We start from the raw sequence: 10,839 nt of genomic DNA on the forward strand, positions 1-10,839 counted from the left end.
ATTGGATTACCAAGCTTCACGGGAACCTTCAACGCCACTCTGCCTGAAGAGGAGCGCTGGAAGATTCAAGCTCATGTTCCGGGAAGAACATTCGCGCCAATCACGAAGCCTATAGATAGTGTTTTGAATGCACCAACCTGGAGTCTGGGAAGGAGCATGGCAGCTCATATCACCATAGGACGCATTGGAGAAGTTTATCAAGAAGACCTCAAGGACACTATCTACCAGATTTGCGAACGCCGAGATGAACAATGGGAGTTAGTCAGCACCAAGAAGGATAGATCCATTGCATCTTTCATCCAGGAGTTAAACTAGCACATTTGACGCCACGAGAACCAGATGTGCAAAGATATGATAGAGTTGAAGAATGCAAAGGCAAGGATCATCGAGCTAGAAGGAGAACTGAAGTCTACACGCAAGGACTACATGGACAAGATCGTAGCTCTAGCAAGACACAATGGCGATCTTAAGCAGGAGATTGAAGAACTCAAGAGGAAGTTAGCAACCAAGGAGGAAGACGAGTACGTCGCATGTCCTGACAAATACATCATCATCGACGACACCGATTCGGATCCAAGTGAACCCGGCTTTGAAGACGAAGCTGGAGCAGATATCATGGAGTCTTCCATCGGTTCAAATTTCTAGATGACCACCAGATAGTAGTAGTATTCCCCCATGTAAACACAATAGTACGAACACTTTTGCGATAGTTAGACCGTTTGTAAGCCCTTGTTTGATTGATTGAAGTGAAATTGTGTGCTATTTGCTCATGTGCATTGGGGTAGTGTTTTCCCTTTAGACCCCACTCTATTCTTAATTCTCGTCTTTTCTAAACCCTCAGATGCCTCCGAGACGTGACAATGGATTCCCACCGGAGCTCACTCAGTTGATCCAACAACAGAATCAATTGATGCAGATGTTAGTCCAGAACCAGCAGAACAACAACAACAACCCACCACCACCACCACCACCTGTTGACCACTTAGCCCGTTTCCTTAGGCTGAATCCACCGGTGTTTTCCAAGTAGCACCGAGCCAATAGTAGCAGACGATTGGCTCCGCAAGATAGGAAGGGAGTTGACCACTGCAGGATGCACGGATGGTGAGAAAGTGAAGTTTGCCGCTCACCAGCTTGACGGACCCGCGGCAGCATGGTGGGAGAATTTCACAGCCACTTACCCAGTTGACACTGTCACATGGGATCAGTTTCAGCAAGCTTTCCGCACTGCCCATGTTTCAGCAGGAGCTATGGCCATGAAGAAGCATGAGTTTCGCAACTTACGCCAAGGAGGAAGGACAGTTGGCCAGTACGTTGACGATTTCAGCAAGTTAGCACGTTATGCCCCAGATGACGTTGCTACGGATGCAGCTAAGCAGGAGAAGTTTCTGGAAGGACTGAATGATGAATTAAGCATGAAATTGATGGTAGCGAGTTTCAACAACTACCAGGAGTTGGTAGATCGTGCCATCATGATTGAAGGAAAGCAACAGCAGATTGAGAACCGCAAGAGGAAGTATGAACAAGGGAATTATAACTCTGGAGCCCAGCAGAAGCCCCGTTTTACCCCTAAATCGGGTTTTCAGTTTCAGCATACCCATGGAGGAGGTAGCTCGCACAATCATAATGGCCACAAGAATGGTAATGGGAATGGAGGATGCAACGGCCAGAACCGGACCACCCCATCGACCCCAACCAAGAGAGACCTGAGTCAAGTCACCTGTTTCAAGTGTTCCAAGACCGGACATTATGCCAATGAATGTCCTGAAGGCCAGAATGGAAATGGCAATGGAAGCTCTGGGAAGAAGCCGAACCCTTTCAACAGGGGACAGGTGAACCACATTAATGTGGAGGAGGTTGAAGATCAGCCTGATGCAGTAATCGGTAAGTTTCTGGTTAAGTCATTTACTGCACTTGTTCTTTTTGACACTGGTGCATCGCATTCATATATATCAAGGGGATTTGTGGATAAATATAACCTGCCAACCCAAGCCCTTAGGTCACCGATGTTAGTAAGCTCACCAGGAGCGGAGTTTATGGCTAGACGATGGTGTGATCGGTTACCATTAAGGATTGGTAACTATGTGTTTCCCTCAGACCTAATAGTATTGGAATCTCAAGGATTGGATGTGATATTAGGCATGGATTGGTTATCAAAGTATGAAGGAAGCATTGAGTGTGCTAGTAAGTCAATTTTGCTTACCACACCAGAAGGAAGAAGGATCAAGTATGTATCCCGGCATGTGCCAAACAGGACACAAGTAAACTGCCTAACAGGAGTTGTGCAAGAAGAAGTAGCAGTGGTAAAGGATTTTCCTGATGTATTTCCTGAGGAATTACCAGGCATGCCACCGGATAGAGACATTGAGTTTTTGATTGAGTTATTGCCAGGTACAGGCCCAGTATCGAAGCGACCGTACCGGATGCCAGCAAAGGATTTGGTGGAAATTAAGAATCAGATTAAGGAGTTATTGGATAAAGGTTACATTCGCCCAAGTTCTTCACCTTGGGGATCACCCGTACTTCTAGTGGAAAAGAAGGATGGATCATTAAGGATGGTTGTAGATTATCGGGGATTGAATGAAGTAACCATCAAGAACAAGTACCCACTGCCAATGATCAACGATCTGTTTGATCGGTTGCAAGGAGCTAAAGTGTTTTCCAAGATTGATTTGCGATCAGGGTACCATCAATTGAAGATTCGAGAGCAAGATATACCTAAGACAGCATTCACCACAAGATATGGACTGTATGAGTATACCGTTATGTCATTTGGATTGACTAACGCACCTGCCTATTTTATGAACCTGATGAACAAAGTGTTTATGGAGTTTTTGGATAAGTTCATCGTAGTGTTCATTGATGACATCCTGGTTTATTCAAAGAATGAAGAAGAGCATAAGGAACATATGCGTTTGGTTTTGGAGAAACTAAGGGAACATCAGTTATACGCCAAATTCAGCAAATGTGAGTTTTGGTTGAAGGAAGTTGGATTCCTCGGACACGTTATATCCGGAGAAGGTATAGCAGTTGACCCCACAAAGGTTGAGACCGTAACCGAATGGGAATCACCAACGACAGTTGGAGAGATCCGGAGTTTTCTTGGACTCGCAGGATACTACCGGAGATTCATAGAGAACTTTTCAAAGATTGCAAAGCCTATGACTGAATTGTTGAAGAAGGATACTAAGTTCAATTGGACTGAGGAATGTGAGGCTAGTTTCCAGGAATTAAAGAAACATTTGGTTACCTCACCAGTATTGATTTTGCCAGATCAGACCAAGGATTATGAGGTGTATTGCGACGCTTCACGTCGAGGACTTGGAGCAGTGCTTATGCAGGAAGGGAGAGTTGTTTCGTATGCTTCACGGCAACTGAAGCCTCATGAGTTGAATTATGCCACGCATGATTTGGAGTTAGCAGCCGTAGTGCATGCATTGAAAACGTGGAGACATTTCTTCATTGGAAATCATTGTGAGGTGTACACGGATCACAAGAGTTTGAAGTACATTTTCACGCAGAAGGAGTTGAACCTTAGACAGAGGAGATGGTTGGAGCTCATCAAGGATTATGACATGAGATTGCATTACCATCCCGGAAAAGCTAATGTAGTAGCTGACGCATTAAGCTGTAAGAGCCATGTCAACACTCTAATGACGGGGAAAATACCCAAGGAGTTAGCAGAAAACCTTCGTGAGCTATGTTTGGAAATAGTTCCGAGAGGCTATGTAGCAACATTGGAGATTCAGTCAACATTGATGGATAAGATCAGAGAAGCTCAGAAATCTGACAAGGAGATTGCTGCTATAAAAGAGAAATTGAGCGAAGGAAAAGCAAAGGGATTTCGTGAGGATGAGCACGATACCTTATGGTTTGAGGACCGTGTTTATGTGCCCAATGACCCGGAGATCAGGAAGTTGATTTTGCAAGAGGCACATGATTCACCGTATTCGATTCACCCAGGGAATACCAAGATGTATTTGGATTTAAAGGAAACATTCTGGTGGACCGGAACGAAGAAGGATATTGCAACATATGTAGCAGTTTGTGACGTATGTCAGAGAGTAAAGGCAGAGCATCAGAAGCCAACAGGATTGTTACAACCATTGCCGATACCCGAATGGAAGTGGGATAAGATAGGCATGGATTTTATCACAGGACTACCCAGGACAAAATCAGGCTATGACTCGATATGGGTAGTAGTTGATCGTTTGACAAAGGTAGCACATTTCATTCCAGTTAAGACCACTTACACCAGTGCTAAGTTGGCAAAGATATACATGACTAGGATCATTTGTTTGCATGGAGTTCCGAGGAGTATCGTATCAGATAGAGGAACTCAATTTACCTCAAAGTTTTGGAATCAGTTGCATGAAACTTTGGGAACCAGACTAGAGTTCAGCACAGCTTTTCATCCACAGACAGATGGACAGACCGAGAGAGTCAACCAGATTTTGGAAGATATGCTGAGAGCTTGTGCACCAGATTATGGATCTAGTTGGGACGATAACTTGCCGTATGCGGAGTTTTCTTATAACAACAGTTACCAAACCAGTTTGAAGATGGAACCTTTCGAAACTTTATACGGAAGGAGGTGCAGGACACCATTGTCATGGGACGAAGTTGGAGACCGTCAATTATTTGGACCAGATTTGATTAAGGAGTCTGAACGGAAAGTTAAGTTGATTCGCGATAGGCTCAAGGTAGCCCAGTCCAGGCAAAAGAGCTACGCAGATTCAAAACGCAAGGAGACAGTTTACGAAACCGGAGACAGAGTTTATCTTCGAGTATCCCCACTTCGAGGAGTTAAGCGCTTTGGAGTTAAGGGAAAGTTAGCACCGCGTTTCGTTGGACCGTATAAGATCTTGCAACGTATGGGAGAAGTCGCTTATAAGTTGGAATTACCAGAGGAGCTGTCAGGAGTTCATGATGTATTCCATGTTTCTCAGCTGAAGAAATGTCATGCCGAGATGGCGGAGGTACCGCTAAGAGATACCATGCCACTCGAAGCGATTCAATTGAAGGACGACTTAACGTATGAGGAGAAGCCAGTCAAGATTCTCGATTATGCCAGCAGAGTTACCCGCAGCAAAGTTATCAAGTTTTGCAAAGTTCAGTGGAACCACCACTCAGAGGATGAAGCCACCTGGGAAAGAGAAGAAGATTTGCTTAAGGACCACCCTCACCTATTTTCTAGCCAACCCGAATCTCGAGGGCGAGATTCATCTTAAGGGGGGTAGGTTTGTAACATCCCAAATTTTCAATTTGGAATGTTATACACTAGATCATCATGCATAGCATATTTTCTTGCATTTTGAGCGATCCTAGAAATTTCACGCAACTCAAGGACCTTCGGAGAGAGTTGGAGATTTCGTTATTTTCATATTTGAGAGTTTTCTCAAATGTGAAAAGAGGATCATTTGATTTATTTATTTCATCTTCAATTATTTTTCCAATATCAAAAATATAAGAGAGGGGATAATATGACTTTCCCAAATTTAGGAAAAATGAAGATTTAATGAATAAATCAAATTTTGGTTTTGCCGGAGTTTTGTTTTGCTTTTTATTTGGATAGGGAAAAATGCGCGTTTTCAAAAATTGCATTTTAGGCCCGGAGTAAAGTTCATTTTGTTCGGCTCATTTTTAGGAGTCGGGGAAAATTTACTTTAGGAATTTTGGAGCTCGTTTAGATTTTCTTTCTTTTGTTTTTCTGCGCGCACAACTGATTTATAAAAAAAAGAGCAGCGCCCCGCCTGGGCCAAGGGCCCAGCCGCCAGCCGCCCTGCGCGCCAGCGCCAGCCCCGCCGCCTGCCTTGCGCCGCCCCCTAGGCCGAGTCCTAGTAGGACTCTAGGCCGGCCCCCTCCCCTTTTCTTGCCCCCTCCCCCAAGCAAACCCCCCCTCCTAATATAAATACCTAGCCACCCCCCCCCCTCTCCTCCCCACACCAGCCCGCCGCCCGAAGCAGCAGCCGCAGCCGCGCCGCCTAGTCGCCGCCGCCGCCCTAGCGCCGCCGCCACCGCCGCTTTGCCGCCGCCGCCCTAGCGCCGCTGCCGCCCTTGTACCCCGCCGCCGCCGAAGCCCCTCGCCGAGCCTCATCGAGGTAGCCGCACCGCGCCTCTCTCTTTTTCCTCGCCTCGGTTTTTCTTAAAAGAACCGTTCCGTTTCTTTTCCGGTTTCTTTTCCGGTTCTTTGTTTCGGTTTCTTTTCCGAAACCCTAGATCGGTTTTAGTTCTTCTTTCGGACCGTTCATCTCAACGAACGTGATCACCGATTTTTCCCGGTTAACGACGCCCGTTCGTTTAACCGTTCATCTCTTTCTTTTCGTCGGATTTATTCCGCGATCGCGATCTCAGATCTGATCTTCGTTCTAGTCTTTCTTCTCGCTCGTTTATCGGAATCAGGTGATTCAAGCGCCTGGAGTTTCGTTTCGAAACCGCCGTTCCGTCTAATCAACTTAAACAAGTTTTTGCCCCGGTAAAATTTGACCTAGTTTCAACTTGCTAGAACCGAGTTGTTTTCTTCCGCCATTTAGTTTTTCTGTCGTTTGTTCGGTTCGTTCTTTCTTTGCAACCGGAGTTCTTAAGTTGAACTTTCTTGTTCGTTCTCTTGTTTGAGTTTTTCCTGTGTATTAGATGAATACTTATTGTGTGCTTGTTGTTTGTCTGTGATAGATCACCCGGATTGCGCCGCCTGTTACTTCGAAACCCTAGGTCTCGCGGATCATCAGCAAGGCAAGTAACACTTTGATCATACCTTTTCTACAACCCATGTTTTATTGCATTAGATCAATCCTCTCACATTGCATGATTAGGATCTAATTAAATTGTGGGATGGGAAGTAGATGAGGTAGTACCTATTACCTGTATTATTATGGAACCTTTGGGAGTTACTTCTACGTTTGCTTATTATGCCATGCTATGCTAGTAGACATGGATTGGGTGAGTGATATCCATGACAGATGTGAGTTGATAATTTTAATGGTTTATCTAAGGTGGCAACTTAAACACACATCTGGGTGGATTGAGGCACCTGATGTCTATCAGGACTTGCCTGTTTTTTTTGGACCGCCACCCAGGCTCAAAGGGATCATAAGATCATTCATGCTAGTAACTTCCGTGTGCAGCCACATGCTACTATGGGCTCTGGCATAGTTGACTAAGTTGTGCGAACTCTTACGGGGTGGACTAGCAGATGTAGGGGTTGTAGGTGGTACGGTCTACCCCACATGTAAGGTGCTAGCGCTTCTGAAAGACTATGTCTCGGTCATCCATTTCTCAAACACCATGTAGTGCGAGAAAACAAACGGAGGCGATCGAGTCATGTGGGGAAAAGTGCGCAAACCTCCGCAGAGTGTACAAACTAATCATGATTAGCCGTGTCCCCGGTTATGGACAACTTGAGTATCTAGTACTTGAATATCATGTGAATCTCAACATGTTACTTCTAATTAATGTTGTTGGGTTTTAATTGTTCACTTAATTGGGATCGGAATGCTGTCAACCATTCTCGATGTTTAACAACCACCATGATAGTTAAATAAATTTATTCCTTTGCAGTAGGGAAAAACTGGCTTTACACAAAACTATAACCATAGAGCTTTCCACCAGCCATATATGCATGTAGTATAGCTGTTTCATTCCATTACTCTCTATGTGTTACATTGCCAGCATATTCCATGTGCTGACCCGTTTTCGGGCTGCAACTTTCATGTTGCAGACTTTTCAGACGACGAGTAAGGTGTTTTTAGGTTGTGGTTCTATACTCAGTGATGCCGTTGGAGTTGATGGACCTACTTATCTTCCAAGCCTTCCGCTGTTTTCGACACTAGATGGCCTTAAGCCATTTTTATTGTAATAAGTTCTTTTTGAGACAATGATGTAATAAGTGTGTGATTGCCACTCTACTATAAATCCTTCGATGTACTGTGTGGTGTCAGCATTACTGATCCAGGGATGACACCGGAGCACAGTAGACTTGATCCATTCGGGTCGGGTCGCCACATTCTTCTTTTCTTTTCACCTCTAAACTTTTTATAGTTTTACTTTCAATATTTCTCCCACCCAACATAAGAATCATCTAACCTTTTAAGAGTGGCTGAGCCCTGAACTTCCCTAGGCATGTAAGTCTCATTACACCCTTTGGTTTTGTTCTTTCTCTTTAAGTTCTTGCCATCAACTCATGACTGGCGTTCTTCTGAATCTTACGCATTTTAGTCTTAAACATAGTTGAACAATTCATTAGATCTAGCAAACAAAACACTTCTTTATTTATCACATATCTTTTAATCTTTGGGTGTTTCCGAAAACAATTTTCAGTTCCAAGAATATCACATAACTATCCCAAACATTTTGAAATTCGGGTTTCTCAAAAGCAAGCAGACTGTAATGTAATTGTAACTTTTGGATTGACGGACGTGAGTCTTGTCATCCATAGCATTAGCAAGAGAGTATTGTAAGCACGAATTAGGACAAAATCCTTCTTGGCACTTTTAGAGGACAATCCTCTCAATCATAAAGATTCAACCAGATAAATAACAACGGACCAATTTCAACAACAAAGGTGGAACTGTGAGCCATAATTCTACAACTATAATGCAAGATACAGATAGACATTGTTCGTAATTAATTTGCATTAGTGATTAAACTAAATTAATACATAATTGTGCTCCCACTCAAATCAATATCTCTCATAAATGATTTTAAGTGATTCAAGATCCAAATTTAGTTCTCAGCCATTGATGTGGACATCACTGATGACGAGAATTTTGACCGGTGGGCAAACTTTTGCCGATCATATCTCCATATGACACTTGTTCATCTTTCGATGCTCCGTGCTCCAAGCTCAGAACGATTTTGCTAGAACTACAAGACAGCCGAGTGCTATCTTCATACATGGTCTGACCATCCCCGTCTTACACCTCACGTCTCGTTTGTACTCATGTGGACATGACGCACTCCAAAACGCTATGTGTTATAGATGGTTGCAACACTAGGAAGAACACCTTTTAACTTGATATTTACTATGAGAGATCACCCTAATAATTGATAACAGCGTAATCAAAGGGTGCAGACAACAAAGGGACAAACATCTCAGGCAATTCATGATAGCATGATATGGTATACCCCTGGGCACCGGGAGTTCTCTTGATCGTCTTCAATCTCCAGTTGAAGTGACGTGACGGCCAATATTTCGTTGTCGTGGCAACCATTTCAAAAATGTTGATGTGGTGGCAATCTCAGAAAATGTTATCATGGCGGTCGTTTCAGAAAACGTTGCCGTGGCATGAAATTATAGCTCCTCATCCCGCGCCTGGTACACCTTTTCCTCGTCGGGGTCCTCCGTGTACGTCTTGCCACCGTCACCTGTAATGAAAAGGTGGCAATCTCGTGGCTCCAGCCATCATGTCGTGATGCGTAGGCCACTTAATATTACAACATATAACCATCTCATACATAAATCATTATCATGACGAAGGCTATACCACATCATATGCAAACCCTACAAAACCAAGTTAGACGTCCTCTAATCAGTTTGGCAAATTTTAATTACATGGCTTCTAGGGTTTCCGGATAAACCTAGCTACCTACATGCACACCATAAAGTGATAATCCTTGTTGCTAGATTAACTTCCGGGGTGTGTGAAAGAAGAGACTTAATTAAAAATCTTGTCCCCCCACACTAAACTTTGTCTAGTACGCGTGACCCCCTAGAAAAGCATCAACCTTCATCGCCGTCTTGCGTACGCGAGGTTCACTATTCTTGGCTATGGTGAAGCCCCAAGAACTATTAGCAGATCATTGACAGCCAGAGCTGAGAGATTGTCAGAACCTTGTGAAAAGCGACACCATGCCATCAATGAACTGAACCAAAGCAACACTCGAGAGAAGCATAGCAATAACATCATCCTCACCAATCACATGCGATCTAGATCGAAACCTTCATATACTCATAGAACCACTCTGTCGGTGTACTAGAGTAGGGGTACCCTAGTATCCCGAACTTGTGCACGGGCAGTCGCAGCATCCCGCGACAAGGCTTGCCGGGTGACCGCCAAGGTCCTTCGTGGTTCCTTTGGAGCCATTCAAGGACAAAGTGTCCAAGCCAAGGAGACAAGACCCCGGCAAGAGGAGCTTGCCGGGAAGGCCAACCAAGGCATCTCAAGGAACTTGCCGCGACGCGCCACGCGTCCCGGCAAGACCCGGTGAGCGACAAGCTCCCGGACGCGACAAGACAACGACCGCGGCAAGGCGCTTGCCGCGGCAAGCCACCACTCTGTGTCCGCGCTCCAGCACATCCACCAACGTGTCGCTCTGGGACCCTTCCAGGCGTACGTGGCGGGAGGCTGTGCAGCCAGCGGTGCACGGTGGCAAGCGGCGCTGACAAGATTGCCATCGTGGCGAGCGGTGGTGTCCCTGACGGTCCATTTTGCACTATTTAGGCGACGCAGACGGGCATTTAATGCCCTTGTCCCCTACCGTCAGGGTTAGGTATGATACACTGTAGCAGGTAGCTGTACCAACCGCAACACCTTTCCATTTTTACCCTTGTCTACGTTGCCACCTGTCGGTGACCCCTTGAGCATATAAAAGGAGGCCCATGCGCAACGTAGAGAGGGGTTGGAGGAAGAGAACACTCACGCTCGGTCTCGTTAGCTGCTGGGGTGTACTGTAGCACTCCGCGCTCCCGAGCAAGAACTCAATACAAACCACAAAGCAGGAGTAGGGTTTTACGCATCCGTGCGGCCCGAACCTGGGTAAACTGCTCGTGTGCTTCGCCTCGATCCGCTCTTCGTGCGACCCTCGCCCCCGCCGAACCGAAAGGGACTCGGTCAGCCGGTCCCA

The sequence above is a fragment of the Triticum urartu genome, chromosome 5A (genome assembly GCF_056163025.1).
Source record: "Triticum urartu cultivar PI428250 chromosome 5A, HENAU_Tu73, whole genome shotgun sequence".
NCBI classification, from domain to species: domain Eukaryota; kingdom Viridiplantae; phylum Streptophyta; class Magnoliopsida; order Poales; family Poaceae; genus Triticum; species Triticum urartu.